This window comes from Dermacentor albipictus, chromosome 8, assembly GCF_038994185.2.
Source record: "Dermacentor albipictus isolate Rhodes 1998 colony chromosome 8, USDA_Dalb.pri_finalv2, whole genome shotgun sequence".
NCBI classification, from domain to species: domain Eukaryota; kingdom Metazoa; phylum Arthropoda; class Arachnida; order Ixodida; family Ixodidae; genus Dermacentor; species Dermacentor albipictus.
In genome coordinates, this window is record NC_091828.1 from 104723303 (window position 1) to 104749796 (window position 26494).

A 26494-nucleotide genomic window follows, 5' to 3' on the forward strand; every position below is an offset into this window, starting at 1 on the left:
TCAGCGTCTGTCCCGAGCAACCAAAAGCATCGTCAAACGCTGGCGGACTACTTGGCGCGGTAACACGAGTGCAGAAGCTGCGCCCCCGTAGCTTTTCCTCAACTGCCACACGGAGTTGTCCGCGAATGTAGGCACGGCAGGCAAACGCCGAAAGCGTGCCAAGCCGGAACACCCGCATTGGGCAGCGCTACGTTGACTAGATAAATGTGGCCGAAGCTAATGGCGCGCTAAAGTCCTTCGTTAAAAAAAATTAAAATACGGGGTTTTACGTGCCAAAACTACTTTATGATTATAAGGCACGCCGTAGTGGAGGAATCTGGAAATTTCGTCCACCTGGGGTTCTTTAAGTGCACCTAAATCTTAAAGTCCTTCGTTGATGCAGACACTGTATAAAAAGGCATCTGCTGGTAAAAAAGTTTATCATGAGCTTTGCAGCATTTCTGAAGAGGTTGTTGCGCTCATAACTTATATTTCCGAAAATCCGGATCAAGCTATATACACTTTGAAGGCATTATGTAGTTACATGTGCGAGCCAATATATTGGAAGCTGGCTCCATCAACAGTGCACTTCGATATCGTTGGTACCAAACCTCGAGTACAAAATAACTGATGCCCCGAAAACTACGTGAAGGCTTGCTTGATCACACGTATCAAGAATAGTAAATATGAGTTTTAACCTACTGCAGATTTCATTGTTGTTGGTTGTTAACGGCTATTCCCCACTAAATTTTATTGGCCATTACGTAACATTGCACACACAATTAAATATACCTGGAATGAGAAAACGGTGTGGCAGGGATTTGTTGTCTGTGATGGCAGGTGTGCAAACAGGTGCGTAAATTGACCGAGGACAACGGCGTTCGTGTTGTCCAGCTCATTCTACTAGCATGCTTGCCATTATGCGCCATGAATACACGCATGTTGCATTTCTTCACTACACAACATTTGAGCAAAACTGCATGTCATCAGAGCACCCTAATATCCCAGTTTCCTGGCTCCAAGATCCTCACCTAGAAAATAAATTTGCCCAACGGAAGCAGCATGGCTGGATATTTATTCGATATGTCACGAGCCAATGCACCTTTGCTATAAAAATTAACGGATGGACAGATGCTAATAATACCCACTAATGTTCATATCAGTACCGGATTTCTTGAAAACTCGAGGTGAACTTACTTAACACTAACATTTTGATTACCACTGAAGAAATCAAGTTTTACTCGAAAAGAAAAAAGTCTTTCTGCGGAGTTTTGTGCTGTGGCAACTCGAAGTGACCGCGAGGAATTCAAAGTCTCGTCATGTGACTATAAAAACTGCTGCTGGGCAAACCGCAAGAAGCATCCGCGCGGCAGTCTAAGCTTTGCAAAAGAATTTGAATTGCCGCGGTTGCTCGTTGAAGTTTTTCATTTTTTTAATCAAATGCAGAAAAGGTCAAGTTACTAAATCAGTGAAAGTGAAAAGACTACACCTTGCAAGGACAGCAACGGAGTTTTTAAACGATCGACGTTTCATCTCCCTCCCTCCCCTCTTTCCTTTGGGAGGCGGGAGGAAGGTGACACTAAGAGCCCCTGCGATATGTTGCACTTCTACATAATGCTCCGCTCGTAAGTTGCAGCGCGGCGCCCACCGCGCCAAACGCTCGGGGATAAATGTTGCCGTTGCAGCAGGGTCAATGCCTCCAAGTACAAATGCGGAGAGCTGAATGTCTCGCACGTGGCGAGCAGGAAGCAAGTGCCATGAGCCGGAGAATGCGGCACCAACAACAGCGGCGAGCGCCATTGAAAACGATACCACAAACCAAGCAACATGGGGAATCACGTACGGCGTGCTGTCCCAAGAATTCAAAGTCTGGTGCGCGCATTTGGCTACGGAATGCATGCAGCCAACAGCGTTACTCGTGGCTGCTTTGCGAACAATAACTGCATGACGACGCTACTACGTTTATTTTACTGCAATATCAATTATATGGACCCACCGGGTGCATTTCTGCCGTCGCCGACGCCGTGATGTTCCGTATAAATTTCAAGGCCGATAAAATCGGCGGCGCGCCCAATATGCTGTGGGTGAAAGCGAAAGCGTGCGAGAGTTAGCCTCAAACGCGGCTCACTCTCGGCACGGAGTTGAGTAGAGGACGAGAGGGGGGGGGGGGGGAGGGGCGTTCTTTTCCGTCGGCGTCTGCCCACGGCGTGACCGTGCATGACCCGTAGATTGCGAGCGTCTGCGACATGGCCGAAGTGGACGCCCGCGCGGGCCTCATCTCGAAAGCGATCGGCGATGTTTGAAGAGTGCGCGTATTGCCGGTAGCTTCGTATACGCTGTGTTCTCGAGCTTTCGTTCGCGTTGAAGCGAGAGATAACCGAAGGTCAATTCGATCGCTGGTGATGGCGTCATTCCTCGAGCCAGCATTTTGACAGTGAGTTTACGCGCTCATCGAGCGATGTGTGTTCACGTTTGCCTGTGCGCGCAAATACATCGTCCTTGTTAATTTATAACATGTAGGCGGGCTTGTTGGTTTGAACCCATGATAGAATGTGCCAGCGCGACTGTTCAACCAGGACGTAAAAAGAAGCACACAGACAGAGAAAGCGCTGTCTCTGTGTGTCCGTTTATTTCTAAGCCCTCGTTCAGTCCCTCTTACACATTATATCATCTTTAATTTGGTTAGTAAGCGAATGCTTACAAGATTACGCGGCCCATAAAACCACTATCCTCGATTCCTAAAGCTATTGTAGAGAAGGATTGGAACGATGTAGAGGGTTGTCCTCTTCAGCGTTTTGCTCGTTAATAGCGCTCGTGTTGTGAGTCCGTGCCCTGAGGTAAGGTTCGGCCTCAAACGCCGGTGACTAATAAACGCCTAGGCAAGTGTTGCATTTTTCCACAGTGTTTTCAGCCGTTTCTCTGGATATTTTCAATGCGTTTTCGACGATTTCATAGCGTTTTTGTGCACAGGATGGTTATATGCTCTTCGGGTAGCCAACGTCGCCTCAGGCTTCCGCCCAACCAGTGCGCAAGCAGCCCATCGGGTTCGTCGCTTTACCCTTCGACTGGGGATCGCCGTAAAGGCGCCCAACCCTCTAGGGTGTGTTGACTCAACGCAAGCTGTCTCAGTGTTTCTAGTCCCGGCTAGCAAACACGGAAAGGCTGCCAAGCCCGGATAAACGAATTAGCGAGTGCTACGTTTACTGGACAAATGTTGCTAAAGCTAAAGGCGCCTTTATGTTCCTTCGCTGCTGCACACATTAGATTAATAAACATTTGCTGATTACAAAGTTTCTTAAAAATGTCGCAGTATTAGTTAAAAGTTCGTTAAGTTAAAAAAGAAATTATTCAAATTGTGGATGTTGCGATATTCATTTGGAAAGTCGTATATAATGGCATGTGTGAGCCTGTCTATTACATGTGAGCCTGACCTCCGAGTGGAGAGCATCCCCTCGCGTCCACTCAGCCATCATCTTCAAGTCAATTTGCCGTGTTTTCAGAGGAAGCGCAATGACGGCAGCTCCGTAAGCGCTGCGCTTTCGACGTTTCGTTCGAGTTGAAGCGAAAAAATGCCCGAAGGTCTATTCGATCGCTGCTGCTGCCGCGATTCCTCTCTCCGGCATTTTGACAGCGAGTTTCCGCGCCCATCGAACGAGATGCATTCACGTATACTGCACGCGCGGGGCACAGTGCTTGCAAATTTAGTTAAAACACGTAGGCGCGCTTGTTGGTTTCAATCCACGAGAAAATATGTATCCGCGACTGAACGAGGTCATAGAAAGAAACACACACACAAAGACAGCGCTGTCTCTGTGTCTGTTTTCCTTTCTTCGTCCTCACTCAGTCGCGCTTACACATTATATCACATTTATTTTGTTATTAGGCTAATGCCTACAAGTTTACACTGCGTATAAAACTACTATCCTTACTGAGTTAGCTATCTACTAAGTTGCTATCGCAATTGGTACTCGTAACTTTAGGCTACATGTTCCATTTACCGCCGCCTGGCGTAAGTGCCACCTGTTGGCGCTGCTACTGAAAATCTAAAGTGCAGGAAAAGCAGTTAAGAAAGAGAGCGGAGGAGACGTCGACTTAAACACTGTGTGCAGCCCACGTGATGCGAAGGCACAACGCTTCAATATATCGATGCCCCACACTTATGGTTACATTGATTTCAAGAACTTTGGCAACGTAGCTGGAGCTCCTGGGCCCAAGCGCTGGAACGAGATCCGCGTCACAGCGCACTCCCGGAGTAGGTTGCCCGGCTGTCGTTGATCAGTGCTGCAGAGACAGCCGCCATGATTCGAGACGCAGTCAGGCGCTTTCGAGACATGGACGCCTTCATGACAATGGCAGGCGTCATCAACGGCATGTCGTCTGCCACTCTCGCGAGGATTATCGTCTGCAAATGGACAGGCCTAACGAGGATTGCCGGTACCACGTGAGGCGATACCTGATGCTGGAATACTTAGGTAAACCCTCGTAGGAGGACGGGAGGGCGGCCACTGAACCGTTCCGTCGTCCTTACATTTATTTCCTGAAGGGGCCCGCTGCGGCGAGTGAAGTGGCAGCTTGTGCGAACAACGTGGCATGTTTCCAGAAGGACACGGCGCATGTTGAGCTTGCGCCTGGAGGACACGCAACGCGCATTCTTCTCATTAAGCCGGCACCAAGGCACCGGCTGAGAGCGCCGACTACAGGGTGCCCACGTTGAGGCGTCAGTGGGTGCCACACCCTTACTGTGATGTCCACCCCGTGAGATGCCAACAGCGTCTCATGGGGGGACGCTGTTGGCAACTCTGCAATACCGCTACCACTCCGCCAATATTTGGAGAAAGGTAAAATTGACATCTGCTTTTCCTGTAACACGAAACGGAAGCGGAAGCGAAAACGACTTCTTTGCAGTTCCGTCCACGTTTATGAAAATGCCTTCACTTTACACTTTACACATGCGTGCTTACTCCTGCTTTGTTTACATGGTAGAGCGACAAATTCGGAAAGGCGATGGTTGACGGTTCTATCCTCCGACCAAGGCAAACTTGCCTTCAGCTTTTAAGGCTTCTTTCCGAGAAAGCCGTGGGGGTTTGTATATTTTTTAGTGCCTTTGGTTGAAGTCCACGCAGTGTCAGTTTTTTTTTACCTTTGACGAAACTTCCGCATATTTGCGCCTTTCCTCAGAACTGACTTGCCTTTCGCGGCATTTCATATGAGAAGGTTTCCCCTTCTAAGTGTTTCTTCATTTCGCTTCATTCAGACGCACTCGACCGGCAAAACTGGCGTTTACAGTAAGTTCTGACTTTCTTCATGAGCTGATACGTTGCCATGTTACAACGGAAACTACATAATTGGTGAAGGATGGTTTACTAAATAAATGCTCTATATATTCCTTGTCCTGGCGTTGTAATTTTTGAGAAGGATTTCACGGTGAAAGTGGCCACAGGAGCAACGTCAAAACGGCACACTGTGAGGCATCGTGGCTGCTCCAGGAACTATTACGATGTCAAGGCTATAGCCAACGTTGGGCTCACATATCAACTGCGTATAGCTCGTCGGTCCTGCGCTCGTAACTTTCTCTGTCGGTTTCCATCCCGTCGGTGACGATCTCCTCATTTATTGTTTCTATAGTCTAATCTCTAATATTGCTGCGGGTTTCAATATTTTTGTTAGGCACTTGTCAATTACAATTTCTTAAATGTTGACCGTGATGTCGCTGCAGATTTTCATGTCATTCTCGACGATTTCATACGCAACTTCATGGCAGTTACTGAAAGGATACGACAGAAGGCACAGCGGCATTAGCGAGTGCTACGTTCACTAGATAAATGTGTCTAATCCTAATGGTACACTTAGGTTTCTTCGCTGATGCAGAAAGCAGATTAAAATCCGTATGCGGAGCAGGAATATTTATCACTATTTCTGCAGCCACTCTCAAAAGATCTTGATGTTAGTAAAACATTCAATTGAAAACGACGGGAGCCGCCATATTCACTTTGAAGGATGCGTAGCATGGCGTGTGGGAGCCAATCTAGGTATTGTTGGCTCCATTGACAATGAAATGTTCCTTAAAGACAACATGTGGGCTTACTAGATCACGCACATAAACTGTAATATATGTTTTAACCTACTTTAAGTAAATGTGCCCTACATGATTGAGCAAGGTGGCAAGAATTTGTAAGTAAAGGCAGGCGTGCGAACAGTCACGTAAGTCGAAGAAAGACGACGGCGTTTGTGTTGTCCGTCTTCTTCTTTTACATTATTTTGAATGCTGCGTTTACGTGTCATGAAGACACGTATGTTACAGTTATTAATTGCACGACATTTGAGCATAACTACATGCCATCAGAGCACCCTAATATCTCAGCTGCTTCTTTCATGCCTCCCAGGCTTAATCATGAAAAAAAAATGTTTACGAAAGGAAGGACCAAGGCTGGATATTTATTTGTGATGTCACGCAAAAATGCATCTTTACAACGGAATTTTAATCTATGGAGAGATGCGACTAATTCCTACGCATGCTCACTATGGTACCTTATTTTTTCAAAACATGAGGTGGATTTTATAATAATTACCACCAAAGAAATCAAGTCTTACGTGGAAAAAAAAAGTGAATTTCTACCGAGCTTCAGCTCTGGTAACTCAATGTGACGGTTCAGAATCGAAAGTAGTAGAAGCTTGATGTGGGTGAGTTGGTTATGCATACTTGATGAAATGAGCGCTACGAATACGCGGACGAAAGAACACATGTACGACAGACAAGGCGCTTTTTCTTGTGAAGACAGGAAAGAACCCAATGTAGAAGAAATCTGAAGTAGTAGAAGCTTGATGTGGGTGAGTTGGTTAAGCATACTTGATGAAATGAGCGCTACGAATACGCGGACGAAAGAACACATGTACGACAGACAAGCGCCTTGTCTGTCGTACATGTGTTCTTTCGTCCGCGTATTCGTAGCGCTCATTTCATCAAGCAGAATCGAAAGCCTCGTCATGAGGCAATGTCAGGTGGTGGCACAGAAACGCGAAAAGCATCCTCACACCTGTCTAAGCTTTGCAAGGGCAATTTAAATGGTCGCAATTGCTCGTTTATATTTAGTAATTTCTTAATCTAATGCAGTCAAGGTCAACTAATAATGCAAAGAAAATTACAGACTATACATTGTGAGGGAAAGAACCGAATGTTCCAAACAGGAACTGTTTATAATTCTTCGAAATGTTCCAGTTGTCTAGAGACAGCAGCCGTGATTCTTGTTTCTGGTGTATTCTTACTGAAAAAAACTCAAACCATGAGCGAGTGGCGTCTGCCACAACGTCTCATCCAAGTGACGACGAAATAAGCGGATTCGAAGAGGCATGTGGCGAGAGCACAGTGCTCGACAAACACGGACGAACTCTGTTTCTGTGATCGACTGCTGCTGCATGTGCGTTCCCCTTTGCCACGCTTTCAACTGGACATGCACCGTTTCTTATTCTTGATGACTATTTAGTAAACTTTCTGAACTTTGTATGGTAAGGCGTAATCTTCTTTCTTGTTCCAACAAGAGCAGGATTCCGCGTCGTCGATGCGAAACAATCGCGGCCCCATCGGCGGCAGCGACGAGAAAATGGCCGCCGTGCTCGGAGGAAAAACAAATCTCTAGGACGAAGCGAAACGTGGCTATCTTGAAACCTAGTCTAAAAAATAAAGTGACGATCCAGAGAAAAGCACCGCACCCTGTGATGGAAGCGGTCACTCCCCCTCCTTTCGTTTTTTGAGTGTGGGGGAGGGGGCACTGAGCACAACGATGCTAGGTTAGATGACTGTCTAATGCTCCGCTCGTATTATGCAGTTCCTGTTCATGTTCATCATTCGCTCGTTTTGTATTTTTGCCATGTCCTATTGGAAGCACAATTGCGCCTACCTTGTCTTCTTTTGCATCGGCATTTGGTTTATCCTCTCCCCTTTTTTTTCAATCCGAGACCAAGTGGGCCCATCCGGGAGATTGTATTGCCAAGGGTGCAGTGCGCTTAATATTGGATTTATTGGCGGCAATTACGTCCGCACCGGTAATATTACGTATTTCAAGAGTAAACCCGCTCCTTGTGGAGAAAACTGTAGCCGCCTTCAGGATACGGCTAGTTCGATTGCGCGATGCCTAGTTTGTCCAAGGAAACTCGCTCCATTTCAGGAAAATGTGCTGTACGGCGGCTTTGCCTCATTGTGCGTATATCCACGGTGGTGCACACTTTACAGGGATGTAGTCCAATGAGGTTAATTTTCGCTATATTGGAGCAAACAACGCCCCTGCCCTAATATTTACATACTCTGCGGCTACTTCTCGCTTCCCGAGGCCGCAGTCGGAGCTGCCTTCCAAACATAGTTTCGCAGCGCCAGTGCTTTTTAGTCCATACAACCTATCCCCTTTGCATAAAAGTGGGCCGGATGGCTTCTTTGCATCAACCTTTTTTATGTATGGCGGTGCCTCATTTTAGCTGTGTAATGCAATGCGGTTAATTTTCGAGTAATAGTAGACCCATGCCGTAATTTTTAACTACTTTGCGAATCACACTTGCTTTTCGTCTTCTTGAGACATTCATTTTGATACTTTTGTGACTCGCTAAGGCCCTCTGCAGGCGCGAAGGGGCTGTTTTTTTTTTCGGAAGAACATACAAGATACCCAGATACGCTTCACCGGTGTGAAGTACGCTCAGCCGACCTTGTCTTCAAATTTTTGCAGAGATATTATTGTGCATAGCGTATCATAACACCATCTCTATGTGCCAAAATTTTTCTTTCAAAAGGGGCTATATCCCAAACAGTCTACTGTAAGCTCGAATATTGTGCCCTCAGCCGTATATTGAAGGAACGCGTTCATCATAAGGTATAAAGTCTCTAAAGTGTGACAGACGCAACTGTCAATGCTTTGTTTCAATTTAATCTTGCGAAATCATTGGCGAGTGCAGGGGGCAGAAGAATATTTTTCAGCGATGTTGGAAGAGAACAAGAAGGGGAACTTTTTTGAGAAACCGTTCGGAACAGTTTCGGCCAAAAGATGAACAGAGGATCATTGTCGCTGAAATCGAATGAGATCGGACGACGTCTCCTGCTTCTATTGGCTGCGAGAGAGAGCAGAGTAGCCGCCTGGCAGAAACTGGCTGGATCACAATAGTGTGGATGGATGTGGATGCCGCATCGCATTGGCCGTAAGTTGCTACTTATTTTCATAAACGCGTGCGGCTCAAATATTTTTAAAGCCTATATGTTCTGTGGTTGTATCGAAATCGTAAATGTGGTATACATATTTTGATGATGTGAATACTAACTTTTTTTTGCACTGCAACAAAATTAGTGACTGCACATTTCAAGTGCACGATGGGTGCGTCCGCACTCCCCGTTCATCACAATTATTAATTTTATTGACGTATTGTGCTTTTGGTGATTCACGAAAAATACTTGGCTTCGTTGTATATATATGAAGCAGTGCAATAATGCGCTAACATCATTCTTTAGAGATTCCTTTCAGGGATGTGTTGATCATTTTGCAATCTTTCCTATACCATGAAACCTGAAGAAGGTGGCTGAGATCAGTCAGCAGTACGAAAGAAAATCTCAAGTGTCCATATATGATAGCAGCACAGAAATTATCTGAGTCATATGATTGCGGGACTGTAATTTTGTGGTTACGCGAAAGTCCTTTCATTATTTGAATATTCGGCTAAGCAGAAATATTTTCCTACGCAAGTCCATTTTCCAGCTTTAGTTCTAGAAAACACTTCGGTGTTGCAAAAGTGAATGGTGAATAGAGTATAACAAGAACATCGTGCGTAAGGCTGCACTCACAGAACATAGGACATCCAAAAACTGAGTTCCTTAAAGCTAATATTATGAACTCTTTAGCATGGTCTTGTTAGGTTGAGTGAAGATAACGGCCATTATTTTCACAAATAAAGAAATGAACGCAATGATGCTGCCATTCAAAATTATTGGGAATTGTTCGCATCATTTTAGGGCAATGATTCAAAATCAACCTTGTTGTTAAAATGTAGTGTTCTTAATGCTACAGCGTAAAAAATAGTTTGTGATGCAGCGGTGGTCCTTCCAGAGCGCACTCATTCCATATTGCGCATGTGATAAAGAATGGGATAGCAAATAACAGTAAAAGCCAGTTATGTATGCGTTCAAGTGGGCGAAGGGCGAAGGAGCGAAGGACAACTTACAAAAAAAGTAGTCAATGCACTTGCTTGTTGCTGTTTTTTGTACTTCCAAAACGATTTGACGCAGATAGTGGGCAGTGAGGCAAGTAGGAAGCGGCCTGCTGTGAGGCCTCGCGGTAGCTTTGTGAACCAGGCTCGAGCCAACGTTAACGTTGGCTCGAGCCTGGTCAGCACAATTGTGCTGACTTATGCACTGCGTACAGCCAATTGGTCCTACGCTCTTAACGTTCTCCGCCGATTTCCCTCCCGTCGCTGAGGACCTCCTCATTTATTGCTTCTACAGTCTAATCTAAGACATCCCTTCCGGTTTCAATGTTCTTGACGGGGACTTCTGAAATAACTTTTTTCGTGTAGCGTTCTCAGAAATTTCCCTGGTGATATTATTCTCATTTTCGACCATTCCATCATGTTTTTGTGAACAGAATGGTTATTTGCTCATCGCGTAGCTAACGTTGCCTCAGGCTTTCGCCGAACCAGTGCTCAAGGAGCCCATCCGGCTTGTCCCAGAAGCGTGTCAGTGGGGAACGATGCAGAGGCGGCTAACGCTCCAGAAGGTGTTGACCCAAACCGGGCTGTCTCAGTGTTTCTATGCTCGCGGACAACTTTCTGTTGCAATGAAGGGAAAGCAAGGGAGGCAAAGGGGGAACGAGACAGAGCGCTTCTGAAAGGAGACCAGTGTTTTCATTCACGTTAGCTTAAGCTCGGGAAGAGAAAACACAATCTCCTTGTTAGCAACCGTTAAATAAGACAAAGCACACAAAAGAATGTAGCCTTTTGCTTATTTTGCGGCTTTTCCCTTCCGCGTCTGGGCAAACGCGAGATCACCGGACGTGTAAGCTGCGTCGATTGAGCTCCTTTCCCGGGCAACCAAAAGCACTGACCAACGCTGGCGGACTGCTTGGCGTGGTAACACGTGTGCAGAGAAGCTCCGCCCCCGTCGCTTTCCCTTCAATGCCACACGGATTTAGTTGCGCGCGAGTGTACGTACGCACCGCAGGCAAACACCCAAAGGGCGCCTAGGTGGGACAGCTGCATTAGCGAGGGATACGTTTACTACATAAATGCGGCGAAACGAAATGACGCGCTTAAGTTCCTTCGTGTTTGCAGATAGTAGATTAAAAGGCCTGTGCTCGCAAGGAAGTTTCTTAGGACGGTTGCAGAAGGTTTCAAGAGATTGTAATATTCATAAAATTATTTTTTGAAAAACGCGGTTACTGCCATATAAACTTTGAATGTCGTGTGTAGTGACATGTGCGAGCCGATTTATTTCTAGTTGGCTCCATTGACGTCCTCTAAGGTGACGTGTGCAGACGAAAAATGCAGTAGTAGAAATGGAATGTCTCGGAATACAGCGTGTAGACTAACGTGATCGATTGTGTAAAGTATAATGCTGCACATTTCATTGCTATAGGTTATTCACAACTTTTCCTTACTAAATCTCATTAGCCATTATGTAAGATTAAACACAGAAATATACCTGTAATGAGAAAGCAATGTGGCAGGGTTTCATTGTCTGTAACGGCAGGTGTGCCAAAAGGGACGTTAGTACAGAGAGGACAACGGCGTTTGTGTTGTCCAGTTCGTTCTTCTTCCATGCATGCCAGTGCGCGCAAAGAATAGAAGCCCGTTATATTTCATCACTACAGAACATTTCAGCAAAACTGCATGTCTTCAGAGCGCCCTAATGTAATAGACTTTGTAGGCGTACACTAACATGAACATTTGGCAAACAAAACGCTTCACAACGTGACGCAGCAGTTCACAGATGCAGAAAAGAAAACATGTCATCCTCGGTCGCCAACAGAAACGCCAGCGCGCCGCTTCAGGGGATCGCCAGGTCATTCCTGGTCTCTCGAACGACGCGGCCATACCTGGGGACACGTACGCGCGACGGGAGGTGTTGGTCAAAACTGAGTGACGTCAGAGGCCACGGCAAGAGTGAGCAGGTCTGAATATATTCTAGAGGGCGCTGCGTCTGAACGGGGACAACGTTTTCTAAAACGATTCCGAGAGGGTATACGCCCTGTTGTAGCAAGAGTTTCGTACAATAATCACATGAACGAATAAATTGAATCCTGGAATTTGGCGTGCAGAAGCCACAATTTGAAATTAGTACAAGGAACTCTGGCGCTAGTTTATATAGAAACCGGGCAATTGAGTCATAAGTTCTTGACATTGTCGAATCTTGCCTTATTGACAAATTTCCGTTGTAGTTAGCTGTGATTTCCAACGAATATTGTGTTTCTATATTTGAACTAATGAACCTAAATAAAATTGTGTGACGACAGCATTGGATTAGAGGATCTCTAGCACAGAAGCCCAACATTGTAATCATTACAGATCAGGCGCACAGATTGATTCAGGCGTACAGAATCAGGCGTACAGATTGATTGATTGATGAGTGATGTTTAAAGGGACACTAAAGCGAAACAATAAATCAGTTTAGACTAATGAAGCATTGTTGGAGAACCCTGGAGGCAGTCATTTAAAAAATAGTTTGATTATTTGACGAGAAAATGAAGGTCCAAGTATCAGCACTTGAATTTCGCGCCGAAACCCCAGCGCCGGGGCGTCAGCTTGACGTCAGGGATTCGAAAGTATGTTTTCGCATTTGGGCCGCGTTGACTGTATAATGGTTCCCGAAACTTGTCATGTTTAATATTTGGTTCCTTTAGAACACCTTGTAGTCAATCTGTACCGATATATATAATTAGTAGGCCATAGAAGATGCCATCAGAATCCAAGACGTCTCAGCCCCCAGGTGCGGGAACTTAAGTAGGTGTCGCAACCCGTATTTCGTTCTTGTGCTTTTTCTGGCTTACCGAACGTCTTATCGTTGCAAGAGTGGTGTTTTTGGTGTTGTAGAACGGTAATTTACTGATACAGAAGAAATCAATTTTCCCTTTAGTGTCCCTTTAATGGCGCAAGGGCCAGGCGTGATGTCCTTGGTGATGTGATCGCAGTGTAATTATGGGTTATATGAAATCGGTGTGACGTGGGGGGGGGGGGGCTGTGAAGGGGCCCTAAATATAATCGCGCTAAAGTGCGTAGAATCTGTATAATAAGATTATGGCGATGACGTATGACGTCTGCTATGAACAATAAGATGCATTTCAGAAAAATAATACGATGTGTAAAAATATATCAGGTTATAAGATATGCTAGAGCACTACTGCCTCTTTAGAGCCCTTAAAACACAAGGGCTTGGAGGCATGTGCTAAACAGTACAGCTATCCCAGCGGCATCCTCTAAAGAGAGGAAGCGCTACGAATGCATGGAAATAACAACATGTAAGACCACATCTCTGAGGAAACCTAGGACTGTGTCTGTACTAAAACGCGGTTCTGGACCGAGAAACATTACAGGACGAAGCGGAGTGTGCTGCCTGTATGCTAACGAAAAATGTCTCATTCTCTCAGATTCAGCTTCCCGACACTCCAGGAGGACGTGGAGCACGGTCAGCCTCTCCTCGCATCTACCACACAATGGAGGCTCACTTCCGGTGAGTAGAAATTTATGGGTGCTAAATGTGTGTCCTATTCTGAGACTACAACATAGGACATCGGTTCGGTGCGATTTTGTAGCAGAGGGCCAGAATCCTAACTGTGGTCCTATCAGGTGGAGCTTATTATCCGTTTCCGCATCCCACATGCGTGGTCAGTGGTCTCGTTCGCAAGAAAAGCCTCAGATCTATGACAGGCACCTCAGCGTTAGGGTTAACAGCTTGCGATGCGACTGACGTGGCCATCTCGTCCGCCAGAACGTTACCCTCGATGGTCCTGTGGCCAGGCACCCAGCATATAATGATATGCTGGTTAGATATGATTGATGTTTGATGTTTAATGGCGCAAGGGCCAGGAACGGCCACAGAGCGCAATGCTAGTGCTAAAGAGTTTGTCCTGGTCTGATAGTTTCTGTGAATTTAATGTGACGTGGCTTTATAGGGGCCTGAAAGAGTTTGAGTAAATTGTATAAAATATACGCGCAATAAAACTATGGCAATGGTTATTGACGTGTAATATGAACACTAAAATGCATTGGGAACAGAATGGTACAATATACAAAATATGTCAGATGCTAAAATTTTCTAGAGCACTTCTGCCTCACAAGAGCCCTTGAAAGCCAAGGACCTAGAGGCATGTGCTATGCAAAGAAAACTATCGTAGAGGTATCCTCTTGAAAGAGGATGCACTACGTAAGTAATGGGCTTATCACGTGTAGCACAACATCTTTCAAGTAAGCGACGACTGCTTGGGCCTTAAAAAGCGGTTCTGCACCAAGAAACATGGCCGGATGCAGAGGGACGTGATGGCTGCATGCAAAAGAAAAATGGTTCTACCAAAAATTTCTGTAGACCAAGCAGCGGAAGTGAATGTTATAGCGCAGTGTCTACGCCAAGCTTTTTCCAAAGCTTTATTTACACAATTGAGAAGTTTGCATATGATTCAACAGTCCTTTATTCTTGGTTTTTACATTTTCGTTGCACAATGAATGCTTTATTTTGCGTATTGTGGATAGGACCACTTTTAACAAGGAATTGTAAATTTTTCTCTTTATTACTATACCTTTAAATAGAAAACCAACTACATAAATGGACTTGGTGACGCTTGAAATATATTTTTAATTTCTTCGCGCATCGTCACGCATACGGACGGTGGGCCAATATGTCTGCGTCATTTTCTCGGGAAGTTTCGCAAGATTTTAATTTGTGAGGAAATGGGTCAGATAAGCTGTCTGTAGGTTTTCATATTTGAAGTGTACTTGATGAGGAAGCTTTAGCTCGGGGGTTCCTACCTAATACATGGCAAAGGAGAGACGGTTTATCTCGCTAACCACGATACCATATTTGATGAGGTTCGTTTCTATTAGAAGAAAAAGCTAAAATCTCGTGACTGTTACTAGCGAACATTTGAATTATAGTGTTAATTCTTTTATTAGAGAGTGTTCAAAAACGCAAATTTTCCATAGACCGCAATTATTAAGTTTACATCTCTAACTCAGCAAGAAGAACAAGATCTCGGTTCCGTAAATACCCTCTAACAGTAAATCTAAAACACACAATATTGGTGTATTATACATGACTCTTACAAGCACCACTATTGTGTTAGTAGGAATAGTGCAAAAACTTTGTAAAGAGTGTAGCAAATTACGTGAAATATATATGAATGCACTAAACTTGTGCGCTTTGGTTGTTCTACGGGATGCGTTTTACCTAACATTGGTATCTGCTCTGGTACAGCCTTAAGGATTTGTAAACTTGGTGTTGTTATTTACTTTAAAACTTACAGATTTTCCGCGATTAAAAAAGCCAGCCTCTAGGTAACGCATCCGCTTCAACAGTCGCTAGAACGTAACGTACTCTCTGAAATGCACGCAGGGTGGTTGAAATCGGCCAATGCGTTTTCTCAGAAAAAAAATATCTGTTTTAGAAGTATTTGAATAGCCGAAATGGGAGTTACGCCTGAGGTAAATTGTTACGTTCTACCGGCCAAAGGCCGGTAGCTACGCGATGAAATCCAGGCCGATTCGCAGAGCAAAAAGACGGCGCTTTATTTCCAGCTCGGAAATATATATAGAAGAGAAAAGAGAGAAAGAAAGAAGAGGGACCATAGGCGCATGCGCGGAGAGGCGCACGTGGCTCCGAATAGGTTATCTGCAGCATTCCTTTCCCCTAGTAGCCGTAGCGCTCCACTGGCTTTCTGGTTCTTGTGGAACGACGAAGGTCATGAACAGGCCTTTCGGGAGGGTCTTGAGCCTCGTTTATCGGTGCCCCTAAGGTCGTCGGAGGCGATTCCTCAGGACTTGATATTTCTCTGCTTCCGTCTGTGTCTGATGAACGCTTCCGGATCTGGTCGACATGTCGTCGAACGACACCGTCCTCGGTAGCCACAGTGACTAAACGGGCACCACTCGTCGATTTTACTTTGCCTGGTGTCCACTTTTCTCCTATGCCGTAGTTGCGCACATAGACGGCATCTCCAGGGGCGAAGTACCAACTGGCGGAATCAGCCGCTGGATCCTTGGGCTTTTCGTGGCTCTTGGGAGGAAGACTCATATCTAGTCTTGTACGCAAGCGGTACCCAAGAAGAAGTTCAGACGGTGAAAACCCTGAAGCCTGTTGCGAATTTCGGTAGTTACAAAGAATTCTAGCCAAGGCAGTTTCCAACTCCACACGAGGCATTCTCTTCAAGCCCTCCTTGATAGTTCTCACTGCCCGTTCGGCGAGACCATTGCTTTGAGGGTGATAAGGCGGGGTGCGAATATGCTCGATTCCATTTTTCTGCACAAATACAGCAAACTCTGAACCGGTAAAGGGCGTACCGTTATCCGTAACTATGGTGCGGGGCAAACCGAACCTGCTAAACAAGGTTCGCATGCAATCGGCAGTTGCCTTAGCGGTTGCTCGAGATACTGGAATGGCTTCTAGCCAATGGCTGTGTGCGTCGACGATTACCAACAACATGTTGTTTGCAATGGGCCCTGCGTAGTCGGCATGCAGCCGTGACCACCTCTCTCGCGAAATCGGCCAGCTAACGGGGTTCCGCGCAGGTGGCATGGGCAGAGCCTGCACACAGCTTCGACAGTCTGAGGCCATTCTACAGATGTCTCGATCTAAACCTGGCCACCAAAATCTAGCCCTCGACCTTGTCTTCATGGTAGACGCCCCCTGATGAGACTCGTGCAGCATCTTCAACAGTTTCCCACGCGCCTCCCTTGGTATCACCACACGATGGCCCCAGTACAACAGCCCCTTCTCTACAGACAATTCGTGTCGTCTTTTCCAGAATTCCGCCATTTCTCTGCTGTCATCTTCTACGACGGAGGGCCACCCTTCAGTCACGTACCTGCATATCGTCTGCAAAAAAACGTCAGCTGCTGCGAGTGCTTGAATCTCCTGGTGGGAAACCGCTGACTGGTCCCATTCGTCTATGCTAAGCACCATTTCCGACAGATCTTTGGTTTCCGCTAGCGGCTCCTGCAGCGATTGAGGCAAACGGCTTAGAGCATCAGAAATTAGCATCTGTTTGCCAGGTTTACAGATCAGCTTGTACTGGTATGCCCCGAGCAAAAGCGCCCAGCGCTGAATTCGGGCTGCAGCCATGACAGAAGTTTGACGATCCTGTCTGAGAAGGCCCAACAAGGGGCGGTGGTCCGTTACAAGCGTGAACTCCCGTCCCAACAGGTAATCGCGGAACCGTGTCACGCCAAATACCAGGGCTAAGGCCTCGCGCTCAATTTGGGAGTATTTTCTCTCTGCTGAGGTGAGCGTTCGTGATCGGAAACCAATTGGCCTGTCTTCACCATTTATTCGATGGAAAAGGGCAGCACCGACACCGTAAGGTGACGCGTCGCATTCCAACATCAGCTCAAGCTGCGGATTAAAGTACGTTAGCAATGGGGCTGAACACAAAGCATCCTTGGCCTTCTGGAATGCCGCGTCTTCTTTTTCGTGCCAAACCCATTTTGCACCTTTTTCAAGAAGGCTGTACAAGGGTGAAAGTATTGTGGAAAGATTTGGCAAAAACTTGTTGTAAAATGTAACCATTCCCACAAAGGATCGCAACTCAGCAACATTTCGTGGTGAAGGGGCTAGCCTGATTGCATCCACGTGCTTCTCGAGTGGATGTAGCCCTTCAGCATCGATACGATGGCCAAGATATGTCACTGATTGTTCACCAAACTTGCACTTGTCGGCACGAAGCTTGATACCGTTCTCGCGGAAACGCTGTAGCACAGCTTGCAGGTTTACGTTTTCAGCCACGCTGCTCTCGGCTATCAGGACGTCGTCTAGATAAGCCTGGGTCCCTTTTAGTCCTTGCAGCACAGATTCAATTTTCCGTTGGAATATCGCTGGAGCTGATGCGATGCCAAACGGTAACCTGTTGTAGCAAAAGAGCCCCTTTTGTGTGTTTATCACTGCTAATTTCCGCGAATCTTCATCTAGCTCGACCTGATTGTAAGCATCGCGAAGGTCTAAAATACTGAATTTTTTTCCTCCACACAGGTTTGCAAAAATATCGTCTATGACAGGCAAGGGGTACTGCTCAACATCGCACACAGGGTTTAGAGTAACCTTGAAGTCCCCGCAAATGCGCACTGTTCCGTCCTTCTTCAAAACTGGCACGATGGGCGTTGCCCATTCGGAATGAGGGACTGGAGATATTATGCCAGCTGACACTAATCTGTCAAGCTCCTTAGACACTTTATCTCGAAGTGCAAAGGAATTTTCCTTGCCTTGAAGAACTTGGGGTTTGCTCCGGCCTTGATGTGCAGTCGGGCTGGCGGTCCTTTCATGAGACCAGCGCCTTCTGTAAAAAGGTCGGAGTGTTGCTGGAGCAGCGTCGGCACGTCCTCCAAGGCTTGTTTTGGCACAGGAGCCGTCGAATACACGCTCAGCACCTGAATGCGTTCGTCTGTTAATTTTTTCAGCAGGTCCCGACCGCATAGACTGGGGCCATTGCAGTGTAAAACTGTCAGACTGCACTGCACTGTTGTACCGTCGTAGGAAACTGGCATTGTCAGTGCTCCCAGAAGCGGCAACTTTCCGAGATAGCATGAAAGCTGCACTTCCGCCTTTTGTAGCTGCGGCCATCGGTGAGAGTGCAATTTGTAAATGCTCTTGGGAATGACACAAACAGGGGAACCAGTATCGATGTCCATCGTTATTTCAATGCCATTCCACGCGAACGATTTCCTGATGGGCGGTATGAGAGAGCGCGTGGTAGTCAAGGACCAGATTTGTGACGCGCTGCTATCACTTTCTTCGCTTTCCGTCGCCTGAGCAGTTACTGCTAGCATTTTGCTTGGTTCATTTGCCGCACACATTCTCGCTAAATGCCCTGGCCGTGCACACTTGTAACATTTCCGCTTGATTTGTCGACAAGCATTGGTCTTGTGACCACGTCTACCGCAACATTTGCATTGTTGCACGCCTTGCGACTTCGCGCGCGATTCGTATTGTCTAGAGAGCTTTAGCAATCTTGCTTGTTCTTGGTCTGTAACAATACCTTGCGAATCGCGTTCAGCGCTCTCTGCGGCAAGGGCAAGAGCCTCGGCTTCTTCAAGATTCAGATCTTTCCTCGCTAGCAGCTGCTTCTGCACATTCTTGGATCTGACGCCGCACACAATACGGTCCCTTATCATTCTGGCCAGCATAGTTCCAAAATTGCAGTTGTGTGCCATTTGCCGTATTGCCACTATGAATGCATGTACAGATTCCCCTTCTTGCTGGCAGCGATGGAAGAACTTGAAACTTTCAGAAATTTCATTCGGTACCGGGTCGTAGTAGCTGTTTAACGTCTGCACAACTTCTTTGTAGGTCAGGGCGTTAGGCTTTCGCGGGGCTACCTTTCCGTTCAAAATTTCTATTGTCCTTGTTCCAAGCGCAGCTACCAGCAGGGCTCTTTGCTTAGCATCGTCCTTCACATCATTCGCTTCGAAATAGGCTTCAACCTTGACTAAATACGCCTGCCACTTATCTTTTTCGTCTTCAAATTCCGGTAGCCTGTGTGCCATGGTCGGTGGTGGGTTCCTTCTGCTTGGCTTCCTTGCTGCAGCAGAATCCTCGTCGCCACTGTTACGTGGTGTTTTTTCTTTTTTTCGCCGTCGCTCTCTCTCTGCCTCAACCTCAACGCTGATGCTAAGGGCGCAGGAGAAACGCCCATCGATTAGACGAGCGACACGCTTGTGAAGGCCGATTCGTTACATGTTAAAAAGTCAGACCGCTTCATTACAGCGAAATCGATGTCGCACATACACTCCTGTATTGATTTCACGAACTTTGGCAGCCTTGCTGCAAGTCCTCGTCCCAAGCGCTGGAACGTGTCCAGCGTCGCAGCACACTCCAGGAGCAGGTTGACCGGCTGTCGTCGGTGAACGGAGCCGAGGCAACCGCCATGATTCGAGACGCTGTCAGGAGCTTTCGAGATATGGACGCCTTCATGCACGTGTCCTGCATCGTCAAACGCCGCGTCGTCTGCCATTCTTGCGAAGATTCCCGTCTGCAACTGGACAGCATGAATGACGATTGCTGGTTCTTGGTGAGGCGACACCTGATGCTCGAATACAACAAGGAAACCAATACTCAACCGTCCGCCCCGTGAGACGCTGCTGGACTGACACTCTACCACTCTGCAATAAAGCCAACCGGCCGATAGCGACCACGGTTTCGTTCCTTTGCATCCGGGAATTCAATTTAGAGTGGTTTTCGTTGTTTTTCTACAACCGGTGAAGCTCACCTATAACTACCGCTACGGAAAGGCTCTAGTAACATGTAATGAAACACATCGGATCCATGCTGCTACAATACCTACATTTGTCCTTATGATTATGTTTCTTCGCGCAAATGCATGAAACTTGCTGAAAACTCTTTGTATACAGTTTTCTTCCCTTGTTTTCTAGAAAGCTTTATTGCCTAAACTTTGTACTGGAAACTCGCGACACGCTGACTTGAAGTTGTAGACACCCGTACTTTTCCCCAAGCCACCTAACTTACGGACTTTCGGTGGGTTCTGCAATATTTCGAGAAAGATGAAAACTGGCATCAGCCGTTACTTTAACACGAAGCTCATGAGAAAACCAAATAGTTTTCTGTGCAGTTTCCTAACCCTTTATGAAACTTGCTTCAACTTGCGTTCTATTGCGGAACTGAGTTGTCGTATTCAGCGTCTTGAAGTTTCGGGTAGCCCATTATTTCAGCCTCCACTCGCAATCTGCAAGACTGCTGCTTAGCTGAGATGGTAGAGCGAGCACCGCGGAAACGCGTTGGTCGCGGTTACGATCTCGAGACCATGGCGGATTTCCCTTCAACTGAAACGTTTCTCTCGGACAAAGTTCCTTGGGTGTTTTTTTTATGTTTTTACGTAATTTCGCGCTACATTCGCTGCAGTGCCAATTTTTTCCCTTTGATGAAACATCCAGCTCTGTGCGGGTATTCGCAAGACGGATTTGCCGTTTGGTGGCGTTTATTATCGAAAAGCTTCCGCACCTAAGGGTGTCCAGAGTTCGCTTCATTCAGGCGCACTCGATCGGTAAAATTGTCGTTTACAATCTGTTCCGAGTTTCGCCATAAGCTGATGCATTGCCTTGTTACAATAAAAACCACATGAATAGAACAGGATGACTTATGGAAAAAAAAAAGAATTGTCTATGCATTCTTGTTTTTGAGTTGTATTATTCGACAAGGAAGTTCTCCACTGGAGCTAGTTGCAAACGGCTAACTGTGAGGCACCATGGTTGCTTTGTTAGCCACAACATTGTACAGGCTCGAGCCAAAGTTGGGCTGATATATGAACTGCGTAGTGTTCCTCGGCCGAACGCTTGTGATTCGCTCAGCCAGATTCCATACATTCGCTGAGGAGCTCCTGAATTATTGTTTTTATAGCGTCATTTCCCATATCTCGACCGGTTTGAATTTCTTTGTTGGGTACCTCAATTTTTTTGTCGCAACAGTGTTGTTCATCATCTCCGTGCAGATTTTCTTGACATTTTATACGATCCCATATGGGTTATGTGCACAGAAACATTATTTTCTCATCGGATAGCTAACATCACCACAGCCTCCCGACAGATAAGTGCACAGACAGCCAGTCGCGCTCGTTCATGTGGCATGCGAGTGGGGAACGCCGTAAGAGCGTCGAACGCTCTAGTACCTACTGACGCAACCAGGGCTGTCTCTGTTTCTAAGCCTGGCTGGAAGAGACCGAAAGGCTGTCAAGCCGGGACCGCCGCATTAGCGAGCTTTACGCTTACTAGGTATATGTGGTCAATGCTAATGGCGCACTTACTTTCTCCACTTGTGCTAAAAGCAAATTAAAAGGCATACGCTGATTATGAAGCTTTTCAGGACTGTTGCATGACATTGTAAAATGTTGCTCAGTTAATGAAAAATTCATCCGAAAATGCGCATGAACCAGTATCCACTTTGGCGGTAGCGCAATGTGGCGTGGGCGAGCAACGTATTCAAAAGTGGCTGCATTGACATTCCTACTGCGGTTTAGGTGCTTGAATAACCATGATGCCTCAAAAAGAAAGAGGAAAGAAAAGCAATAACATGTGGGCTTACTAGATCACACGCACGAATTGAAATATATGCTTTAGCGTACTGCACGTTTCATTGCTGTTATTGTTGCAATCCGTTCCTCGCTACAAATTATGCATTAGCCATTAGCATTAGCCTAAATTAAGAATGATTTATGCATTGAATGACAGGGCGTCGTGGTAGGGATTCAATGTATTGTAAGAGTTGTCGGACGATCTCGCCGCTTCCACCATTTGTAAGGGTTGAAGGTCGTAGGGAGAAACTTGGGAGGAACTAGGCGTACGGGGTTTATTTACAGTAATTACGTTTTAGACAAGAGATACATTTACACAGTCTAGCGTGGCTCCCAAATGGAGCCCGCAAGACGAAGCATACAGCATACGATCATGAAGCTGCAAACACTGACGAGCACGCAGCTGACGAGCACACTGACGAGCACACTCACAGGGTACGAGCACACCCTAGCAGCCGACAACAGCCGCTTATGAACACTCCATTGGTCCCTAGTTCCCTCGGTGAGGGAAGCGTTCGACCAGTCAATTCGTAGAAAGTCCTCGTGGCCGCCTTTGAGAGAAGGGGTAGGGGGTTTACACACACACATTCCGCACAGGTTTCACGGCCCCCTCCGAGGTGAGACGGGCTTCGCAGAACTCGGGGCGTACTTCTTGACCAAGCTGACCTTTGCAGAGTCACGGCCGGTTGTCTATTGTCTTGCGTCGCCGTTGGCAGATGGTCATTTTGCTTCTGTTTTCTTTACTCAGAAAGCTTTCTGCTGAATTATGATCTCTCAGGCTCCTTCATTGCTGGATCTCTTCGTGTTCGGACTATGCTCTCTTTCGTTCCTAAGTTATCCCCAACACCCGCGGACACAGAACTACTTGAAAAGTCTTGAGATGCTTGCAAAACGCTACAGACGTACGCCTTGGTGTATGGTAGAATGACATTACAATTTCTTCCATAGATAACCTAACCGCCTGGAATACACAAGCAAATATTCTCTGCTCGCTAACAGCCCATTACTGGGGTCACGAGAGTCTATATTTTAAAATGGATTCGGAACGTCTAACTCGAGAACTTGTTCAAAGTATTTCATCTGATAGCGCATAAAATGACGAACAGCATGTTATAAGTACGGCGACCATTGGCGTTAACGAACGGAAGAACCCACCGACAGAGCGACTCCCAAGGTTCAGCATAATAATTTGGCTTCAGCGCACCGGAACTTCAACAATCAAGGGTGTGTTCGCGATTTCGACCCAAGGAGCGCACACCACCATACTTCCATGCTCGCGCAGCAGTGGCTGACAGCAGGAGAGAAACGCCGGTGTCCCACTGAAAGTAATAGCAGCGGTGTGACAGCCGCGCTGTGAAAACCTGGGAAGTTTTCAAGTGGACAGGCTCTAAATTTGTTAGGCATCTCAATGCGTAATGGAAACGCTGCAAAGTAGTAAGTTCGACAAAAAACGAAAGAAAAAAATACGGTTGCTGGTGTATTCAATATCTGAGTCGGAGTTCGGTTAACCCTTTGTGTCTCAGCTTTAAAGATTTTGCCACAAGGTGAAATAATGCTGTCAATATCGTGTGCTTCGTCGATCTTTGAGATCCAATATTTTTTTGTCTTTGCCAGCACTTCGACCTTACGAAGTTCACCTAATAGGTAGCACCGTGTTGTCTCCTGACGAACAGTGCAGCTACAAGAAATATGGCGTCGTCCTCCGAACATTCGCATCGCATTTATACCTGACCTTTCTCCCAGCTTGTCATGAAGCGTTTTATTTTCGTTATTCCTACATGACATTTTTCGTAGACAGGAGCTATACACACAACAATCATTTTTATGTAATTTACAGGAAAGAGGCGAGAAGCATTTCTGTGGGCAGGGATTGTGTTGGCGAAATGGAGCTCACACATATGAGAACCATTGAATAAAAAGCTTGAACAGATATTGTATTATAGGCTTACTGCTTCACATCGACCACATGTACCAAGCTACAAAAGGACGAACTTGTCGAGATGTGTGCTTAGGCATCCCATTGTGGTTGAAGTGCGGCGGTAGACAGTCCAAGGAAGTAGAGGACGGCAACAGATATGGGCGTGTGATTATAATACCTTAAACATGCCGCCGGAGCTGCGGTAAGCAATACACTACGTTGTACATAACACTTGTCGCGACAGCCTACACCCTCCAGCTTTCTTTCTTCAGCTAAGTAATCGGAGCTGTTAGAAGAGGGGCGTGGTGCCCAAGGGAACCACACAAATGTTCAACAACCCTAAGATGTTTTCATGCAAACGGAATAAAAAACACGCAATAAAACTTCTGCTCTGAGAATATACCTTTCAAAGCGACAGGACACTCGTATGATAGCGCGTGTACAAGTAGAACAACATTCTGCTTCTTATGGTGCTTGTTATCCCTGGACGAACGGACTTTTTTTTCTTCAGCCTACCTTGGTCCTAACGATATATATTGGCACGTGTAGTCGTTTATTTTTTTCCGGTGAACGCTTTTCCCCAGTAAACAAATGTTAACTGTTATCGCTCGACGCAAGAAAGCGAACTCGGGGAACGAGCGCTTCGTGTTTAATGCTTGAACTTTCGCCTCTAAACAAACGAAGAACAAGGAACAGCTTCCTCCCCGATACGTCTTTGTAGTCGCGTCATCGAACTTCCTCGAAGAAGCACTGGTCAACAAATGCATTTGAGGAAACACTACAGATTACTGAGGGCGTGAGCGCGTCCAAGCGGTTCTACAGAAAGAACGACCGCACTCAAGACACGTGAGCGATCTGACGGCGATAGCACCCTCACCACTCGACAACCGAAAAGCGACCGCAAAGTGGTGCAGTCAAAGCGAATGATTCAAGCCAGAAGTAAACCTACGACGCAATATCAAGACTTAGGATATAGTAAGTCAAAAGCATATGCGAAATCATTGTTTTTTAGCAAGTACCGAGCACATGTTGGACGTGCTCTTTTCTAGAATTACATAATTGCAATGACTTAACTGCGAAGACGTGCACATACCTTCCGATCTAGGAGAGAACGTGAATATTGATGTCGGCTCGACGAACGGCAGGCTCCCACGTCACTTTTCGGTCGTCCATTGGGAACACGAACACTCGAACCTGCGGTCCCTTGTCGTAGTTACCTCGGCATCGAGGTACGTGGCACCGCCCCACTGTGAGAGTTCTAGGCGCACACTAACGTGAACATTCGGAAGGCAAAACACTTTACATCGTTACGCAGCAGTTCACTGATGCAAAAGAAAACACGTCCTCCCCGGGCTGCAGCAGAAATGCCAGCATGCCGCCCCATGGGATCGTTTGACTTAGCAATCGCGGTCTTGCGAATGGCGTGGCCATACCCGGGGACACGTCCGAGCGATGGGAGGTGTTGGTCAAATCTGAGTGACGTCATCAGCCACGGCAGTAGGGGCAAGATAAATATACCTGGTAGCGAAGCTTCCATAGGAGCCCATACGTTCACTATATGGCGGTTCATCGGTAGTTCATAGGGCTTAGCGCCATCTGTATGTGGTGGGAACACTTCCGGCAGAAGAAAAAAAATAATGTGACGCCATATCCGTTAAAAAAGAAGTGGCGTCATTTTGTTTTCAAAGGCGCGAAATTTGTTTTCTTGGCCTGCCTTTAGGGTTATATATTCAAATGCCCCGCCATTCGACTTGATGCGCGTTTCGAGCTTTTAGCGCGGAAAGCAATGCAGGAAAAGGCCAGCAGTAGGGTTGTCATAATCGCACCCCTGCAGAGATCATACTTTCTTTGGAGGCCGACGAAAGCTTTAGGTGCAGAGTGCTGATCCTAAGCCCGTCGGCCAGCGCTGACGCACGATAACGGCCACACAATTATCTGGCGGTCCTGACTCCCTGCTTTTGACTGAAGAGGTTAAGAAGCGATGAAGCTACCCGCGTCACGAAATTCAGACAGACTTCGATAAGCGAAAAACACTTGAAACTGGAAATTTGAAACTTGACACTTCAAAAAAGATGGTAAGCTCTGTCCACATCACCACTCATAAGGACCGCCTCCCATGACGGTCGCGCAAATTTTTCAGGAAATTTGGCAAGATTGTCTTCTTTGAACAAATGCGCCATATACGTTGTCTGTTGATGTTTACCTCTGAAGTGTTAATTCAGAGGAAGCTCCAGCTAGGTGGCACCCACTTAAGCATAACGTAAAAGAGAAATACTGTTTCTTGGCAACCACTGCACGAAATTTTATGAGGTTTCTTGTTGGATGTAAATGAAGAAGTTTACCCGCCGCCATGACT

The 26494-nt window shown here is 46.4% G+C and overlaps 1 long non-coding RNA gene across 2 annotated transcripts in view; it reads right to left on the reverse strand.

Moving 5' to 3' along the window:
* The window catches only part of LOC139048942 (uncharacterized), a 72093-nt gene extending 46442 nt beyond the window's left edge, over positions 1-25651 (reverse strand). For both annotated transcript variants that reach the window (XR_011508036.1, XR_011508037.1), the window contains exon 1: positions 25232-25651. This is a non-coding gene — a long non-coding RNA (uncharacterized lncRNA). The remainder of the gene's footprint in view (positions 1-25231) is intronic.
* Positions 25652-26494: the final 843 nt, after the last annotated feature.